This window comes from Gossypium raimondii, chromosome 8 (genome assembly GCF_025698545.1).
Source record: "Gossypium raimondii isolate GPD5lz chromosome 8, ASM2569854v1, whole genome shotgun sequence".
Classification (NCBI taxonomy): Eukaryota; Viridiplantae; Streptophyta; class Magnoliopsida; order Malvales; family Malvaceae; genus Gossypium; species Gossypium raimondii.
In genome coordinates, this window is record NC_068572.1 from 40,310,178 (window position 1) to 40,316,792 (window position 6,615).

Below are 6,615 nucleotides of genomic sequence, written 5' to 3' on the forward strand. Positions count from 1 at the left end.
TCGCTCAATTTGGTTCAACTTGGCCCTTTTTCCATAATTAATTAAAATTTATTTATTTAGCCCAAATTAATTTAGGAATAAATTAAAATTAATTTAATTATGAATTAATACACATATTTGAACCGTCTTAGGCTGGAAATTATTTTTCCTTTTTGCTTCGAATTGCTTCTCAGTTTTGTTCTTCTAACAGTGTCTATCGGGTCAATTTTTGCCCTTCGTACAGATTTGTCAAAAATAATCAAAATTCACTAAAAATAATTGACCAATTGACTACAAATTAACATGTTCAAATTTTTAATACAATTTAATTATTTTATAAAAATTAATTATTTTATGATAAAAATTCTATCGATACTGCATGATTTTAAGTAAAATTAGGTATGAAAAAGTATATAAATCTTTGTGTTTCTATCTTGTAATAACTTTTTAATTAGAATGCCAAAGAACATGTTTAAATAAATAGGTAAAAGGAAATTATTTTTGTTAATGATTAGGTTTTGTGCAGTAACGTACGAAATCTGAACCTAGTGAATCGAGTTGGGCTTGGGGCGTTACATGATGACACAGATGTTTAACCAGCTTATGGGGAATACTCAAGCACCCCAGCCTCAACAACCTCAGCAACTACAACCAGAAGTGGTTTTCCCAACACAACATGGACCACCAATACCTATTGTGACTCCACCTAAAAGAGACTCTGTGAACGAAATTCATAAGACGGGTGCTAAGGAATTTATGGGTGATAAAGGTGATGATCTCATTATAGCTGAACAGTGGTTGACTCGGGTTTGCAGGTGATAAAGGAACTTAAATGTACACCAGAAGACAGTCTCTTGTATGTTATATCGTTACTGGAAGGAAAAGCCTATTAATGGTGGGACATATTGATTAGTGTGACTCCTAAAGAGATTATTGATTGGGAGTTCCTTCTAAAGAAGTTCATAGAAAGGTATGTGAACCAGATGTATTAGAACAGATGAAGAAAGAATTTATGTATCTTAGGCAAGGAAGGATGTCTGTTATAGAATATGAAAGAGAATTTGTTAGACTTAGTAAATATTCCAAAAAGATGTTTCAGCCAGAGAACGAAATATGATAAGTTTGAGTAGGGTTAAAAGATGAAATTTATGTTATGGTAGCAGCTTCTGAATGTAAAATTTTAGCACCTATGACAGCCAAAGCTCATAGGCTGGAAACAATATTAGAGATAGGAGCAGAAACTTTGAAAGAGAAAGGATAAAAAGAAAAATGTCTAGACCTCCACTGTAACATCCCGCCCAGCGAAGCATTACTATTCGAATATTGTTTAAGGCAGTAAGACATATAGAGTAAGACATGAGTGTATATAGTGTTAAAATTTTAATAAGTGTTAAAGACATATAGAGTAAGACAAGAGTTCTATAAGTGTGCCTAGAAAGCCCCAATTTTGGCAAACACAAAACCTGGTGCATAGTCTTAAAGAAGTATGATTGGCGAAGTAGTATTCGCCTAAATGCATTTTGGTGTTTAGAGTGGGCAGACTTAGAAATGAATATAAGTGATATGGGTTCAATGTTAGATTAATTTTTAAGGTATGAGTTTATACCAATAGTATAATGCACCCGGTGATTGTGGTCCCGTGCTAGTTAGGTTACAAGGTAAGCTAGTTTGGAACTAATCGAATGTGAACTAGAAGAGTTAAAGGTATGAGTTTATGCCAATAGTATAATGCACCCGGTGATTGTGGTCCCGTGCCAGTTAAGTTACAAGGTAAGCTGGTTAGGAACTAATCGAATGTAAACTAAAAGAGTTAAAGGCTAAGGAGATAATCGAGCAGGTATCTTGGAAATGACAAATTTTGGATAAGACAACTCAATATGGATGTGACGTTTACCAAGTTCCAATAGAGACTTGGGTTAAGTTAAAAGAGTACTTGACCACCTCCGGACATGCCAACGTCAAGAGTAAAAATCCTACACAATAGATGTGAAAAATAGTATCTACAAGTATATGGGCCAGGTTAAAATATAGTTACAACAGAGTAGGTGAGTACTTCGAGGATCGTAGCCCAAGGGAGGCGAGCACTAGATTAATTATAATTTAAGCATAAATAAGTCGAACTACTACTTTAATTGTAACACTCTAAACCGTCTCTGTTACCGATTTAGGATTATAGAATGTTACTAAGCAATTCAGGACATTTCATTTCATTTTAGAATAGTTAAACAAATAAATTTTAACATATATCAAATAGATCAAACCATGGTAGAAATACATCTATGGGCCTTAAAATGGGCTTACGAGATGCTAGAAATAGTTTGAGAACGATCCAGGATCAAATTAGAATAAATCAAAAAGTTTCAGAAAAACTTCAAAATTTTCAAAACAAGGGTCACAGCCGTGTGGCCAGGCCATGTGACCAAGCCCAAACCATGTGGACATTCAAAGTCAAGACACACAGCCGTGTCCTAGCTCACGTGTCTGCCCATGTGAGTATTCGAAGTTGGGTCACACGACCGTGTCACAAGATGTGTGCTAAATCATGTAATAATCTTTTTTGGCTCACAAGTTTGTATCGTAAACTGTGTGCTAGGCCGTGTAACAATATATTTTGGCTCACATGGCCATTCCACAGGCATTGTGGATACTGCACCTAAAATTAAAAATTACACATGATCGTGTGTGGCACACGGTCGTGTGACAGCCCATGTCCCAGGCTGTGTGCACCATTTTTTATCTTTAAATTAAGAAATCTAAAACATCATTCCTTGCACAAAAAGAAATACCATATCCATATCAATTCCTAGGTTCAAAAGCACATAAAAAATTGTAACAGCCCGTTTGCAGTGATATCTGAAACAGTGGTTTTAGGACCAAAATTCTGATGAGCAAATTATTATTTTATTATCATTTTAATATCTACGAGATTATATTAAGGTCTATATTAAGGTCGTATTAAAATTTCTTTAAGAATTTTTTTATGCTTATATGGTTAATTGAGTGAAAAGGACTAAATCGTAAAAGGTGTAAAAGTGAGTATCTATTAGTTAAAAGGCTAAATGGTCATGGAAAGGGAAGTTAATGGATTTATATGGTAATTATACCATAATGAATGCTAGTGGATGCGCATGGGAAAAATTTTAATGTAATTTTTAATTATTAATAAGCTTAATATGGTAATTTAGTAAATAAACTTAAAATTAACTAAGTAAAAATTATCATCTTTCTCATTTCTTCATGCTTTGATTGAAACCACCATTAGAGGGAGAGCTGGGAGCATTCAGTCACTTGTATCTCATGCATGGTAGGTTTTCAACCTCTTTTTTTAATGATTTTTATATTTTTGAGATCGTTTTCGCTTAATCAAAGCTAGCCCGGGGGTAAATTTGTAAAAATCTTAAAGGTTGAGGGTTATTCCATGAATGTTTTTGGTTAGGTTTTGGTGTTAGTTTATAGATTATGAGTCTTTGTTGAAAAATAAATAAGTTTTATTCAGTGATTTTTTATGCAAATAGTAATTAAGGAATAATTTGTTGAAGATGTGAAACTATAGGTTTTATTGTGACATGTTGATAATGCTAATCCAAGGTCCTTTATAAATGTGGTTAAGTTGGATTTAAGTTAAAATGGTTAGATTTTAAGTTATGAACTTAAGAACTAATTTGTGAAAAGTTAAAATGTTATGGGCAAATTGGTAATTTTGCATAAATATGAATTATGGATGAAATTGAATTCTAGAAGTACTTAATTGATTGAAATTATTTATTTACATTAAGATAAATTGCATTCGGATCTAAACCAAGGAAAAGTTAAAGCTTTGGAATAGTTCGACTTTGTTCCTACGCCCCTAACTATCGAGGTAAGTTCATATGAATTGTATTCGGTTCAATGTAGTTTAAACTGAATACTTATTGTGTTGTTCTAATATAATCAATCGGTATACAAATGTATCAATGCTATGACGAAGTGGCAGATATTGAGTCCCGATTGAACCTTAGGAATTCGTAGGGTACAAATGACATGTCATTAGGGATTTTATCTTTCGAGTGTTGGTCTTGAATGTCCTACCGATGGCTGAGGTCCTACATTTGTTATGGATACTCCATAGCTCGTGTGAGCAGTATTGTGTAGCTTACATTCTGACCCACAACTCGTGTAAGCAGGCCCATTTCACAGCTCGTGTGAGCAATGATGTAAAGGAAAGGTTACAATTATATGTAAAGGCACACTTCGTGTGAGCTTTCTCTAGTATCCGATGTAATTCTAAATGCTTCAACGAGTAAGAAAAGGGAACTAAATGGTAAGTATGTAAATGGATTGATTCAGGACTTATGAAAAGGAATTATGAGCCAAATGATGCATCTACGTATGGAATTTACATATTTTATGGTTGATTTCATTTGTATCATGGGCAAGTACACAAACTTGTGATGTGGTGATGTTGTATAGGCTTTTACTAAGCTTATGGCATTGGTAATAATTTATGTTTAACCTTTGAATTGTTAAAATGACATGGTAAGATTAGTTTAATTTTCTATAAGCTTACTAAGCACTCGTTGCTTAGGTAGTTTCTTTTTTTTGTTTTATAGATCATCAGAAGCTCCGTTTAGTTGAAAGATTGTCAAAGACCTATCACACTATCTAGCAGTCGATTCATTAGTTTTTGAACATTTTGTCCAAGGTTTATAATGGCATGTATAGGGTAGTTTATAATGGTGTTTTGATGAATATGTAAATGGTAAGACTTATAATGCTTGTTTAGGTAAGTCATTTTTTGTCACTTTTTGATGATTTATGTATATGAAATTTTGGTATAAAACGGTGGTTTGGAAATGGTCATTTATAAAGTGTTTTATGCACATAATAGAATGAGGTGTTTATGCATGGAATTAGGTAACGTTAACATGTTTTGGTAAATGTTGTTTTGTTATAGTTACGGTGTCTTTTGAAAGGCATATTGTGTTGTTTTGTTATAGTTGTGGTGTCTTTGAAAGGCATATTGGTTAGGTGAATTAGGGTCATTTATGAAGTGTTTTAGGCACATAATAGAATGAGGTGTTTATGCATGGAATTAGGTAACGTTAACATGTTTTGGTAAATGTTGTTTTCTTATAGTTGTGGTGTCTTTGGAAGGCATTTTTATGTATACATGGATGGTGCTTTCAATCCTTTAATGTGAGTGTAAATGGTTTGAATGGTTATACATGAAATGGTTTTGAAACGGCTTGGTTTTAGGTGAAATTTGGTTCACACGGCTTAAGACACGGGCGTGTGACTTAGTTTTGTGAGGTACACGACCTGGTGACATGGCCGTGTGTCATCTAAGAGTTTTTTTGTTTGCAAATCAGTGAGTTACACGGCCTAACACATGGCCTGGCACATGGGCATGTGAAGCAACTCAGAGAGTTACACGGCCTGTCACACGGGCGTGTGACCCTACTCGATGAGTTACACAGGTGAGGACACGGGCTAGGAGACGGTCGTGTGTCCCTTGTTCAAAAGTTACATGGCATTGGGTAATTCCACACAGCCGTGTGATCCCTATTTTAAAATTTTGCTATTTTTTCCTAAACTCCCTGTTTTGTTTCAAATTAGTACTAAATTGGTACCAAGCTATTTTAGGGCCTCAAATGCTTGATTTAGGGATGAAATGTATGTGTTTGAATGAATTATGATATATTTAAATTTATTGAATGTTATGATGTTTAAAGGTTTTGAGTTAATCGATAATACTCTGTAACCCCAATCTGGCGATAGATACGGGTTAATGGTGTTACATTTAGTGGTATCTGAGCTACGGTTTAGCCAGCTATCAGACTGAACGTAACACGTATAGAGTCTAGAAATACATATCATTATATAACATGTGATAGTGTGATAACTCCTGACTCAAATTGAACTATGCTTTCATATAGATAACATGCCATCCAACCGAGTCGATTCCGATGAGATCGAAAGTAACGGGCAAGCCTCCATTCACGAAACAGATTCTAGTGGTAGTAGGACTATAACCAAGGGCCAAGGAGGTAAGGCTAAAGAAGTCTTCTCCAAGATGATGTCAGAATGGTTTACAGAGTTCATGAGAACGAACCCGTTGGCTCAATAACCTCCACCTGCACCCGTACCCCAACCTCCCCTATTATTCCTCAGGGTTTAGAACCAATACGTAAAAGCAAGCCTCCAGTTGATAAAATCTGAAAGTATAGGGCTAAAAAGTTTCGCGGTATAGTCGAAGACGATCCAAAGAAAGGCGAGTTCTAGCTAGGAAAAATTGTAATAGTTTTCGATGAACTATCTTGTACACCGATTAAATGCTTAAAGTGTGTTGTTTCACTGTTGAAAGACTTAGCGTATCAGTGGTAGAACACCCTGATTGGAGCAGTACCGAAAGACATAGCAGGGCCGTATGTCAGTAACCGAATATGAAAGGGAATTTGTATGACTTAGCAAGAATGCTCGAGAATGTGTACCATCAGAGGTTGCTATGTGCATCAGTTTGAAGACGGTCTAAATAAGGATATCAAGCTATTAGTTGAATTTTAGAATTAAAAGAATTTGTAGCTCTGGTTGATAGAGCACACAAGGCCGAAGAACTCAGCAAAGCGAAAAGAAAAGTAGATTCTGAGGCTCGTGATA